Source organism: Rhipicephalus microplus, unplaced genomic scaffold (assembly GCF_043290135.1).
Source record: "Rhipicephalus microplus isolate Deutch F79 unplaced genomic scaffold, USDA_Rmic scaffold_473, whole genome shotgun sequence".
In the NCBI taxonomy this organism is placed as follows: Eukaryota; Metazoa; Arthropoda; class Arachnida; order Ixodida; family Ixodidae; genus Rhipicephalus; species Rhipicephalus microplus.
Window position 1 is genome coordinate 23,497 of NW_027465036.1, and position 1,068 is coordinate 24,564.

Below are 1,068 nucleotides of genomic sequence, written 5' to 3' on the forward strand. Positions count from 1 at the left end.
AGACGTCGCATGCACAAAGCCGGAGCTACGCTCACGGAATCCTCGTGCATACTCTTGACTCCTATGCTGATGCAGCGTGCTTATGCGACCGAAAACCACTCTCCTCTTCCACTGTCACCCGGAACCCATTTGGTCATTGCCACAAAACTCAAACACGTTGCTCTTTAGTGGGCAGCCGGCTTCCTAGCCACGCCAATCTGACCAATTTTTACAGATTTGACAATTATTCCTCTCGATCGAGGGCAGATGACCATCAGACAGATCGAAATAGCAGCGAAGCAATTCCATCCGTGCCGCGAGAGAAAAAGAGCGGATGAAGCGTGGACGGCAAGTTTTGATGACACCACGTCACATGATGCGTCATTCGCTGCGAAAATTTCTCCTCCGTTCCCTCGTGTGAATTTACCATTAGCCGTCTCATAGATATACGCATATTCGCGCGCACGGGGGGAGAGAGGGGAGGCGTAAAGTCATGTACTGTTGTTAGTCGGTTTGTTTCGACATTCTTTATTAAACAGGGTTATGGCCACACAACTCTTTTTACAATAATCGCAGTCAAAGATCATCGATTTAGCAACCCAATTCCATTTTTACTTCAGCAATGTCAGGGACCAAAAGCAGACCATTGTCAGAAGCTCGCAAAGGCTTCATTCTTGTTTTTACATTGTGAAGCGTGCCCTTGGGATTCCATCGGCATGGGAGCGACGCTCAGATAAGTCGTCGCGCTTCGTCCCCACCGTATTTTTTTTAATTAGGAGCCCTGCACACGCCAACTGATAGCTAGCCCCATTTTCTGAAGTTAGTTTCAAAAGTTGGCATGAACATCGTGGTGTCTCGGAAATTGGCGAGCGAGCGCCACGCTCTTGGAGTGAACTGACACAGCAGACTTGGTCGGTACAAACAAAACACACACGCACACGCACACGCACACACACACGCACACACACACACGCACACACACACACGCACACACACACACACGTTTTCTATCTAATTTAGACGACGCTGAATCGATACCTCAATCGTAATTAACACACTAGGACATCCGTGCACACTATTACCATACAC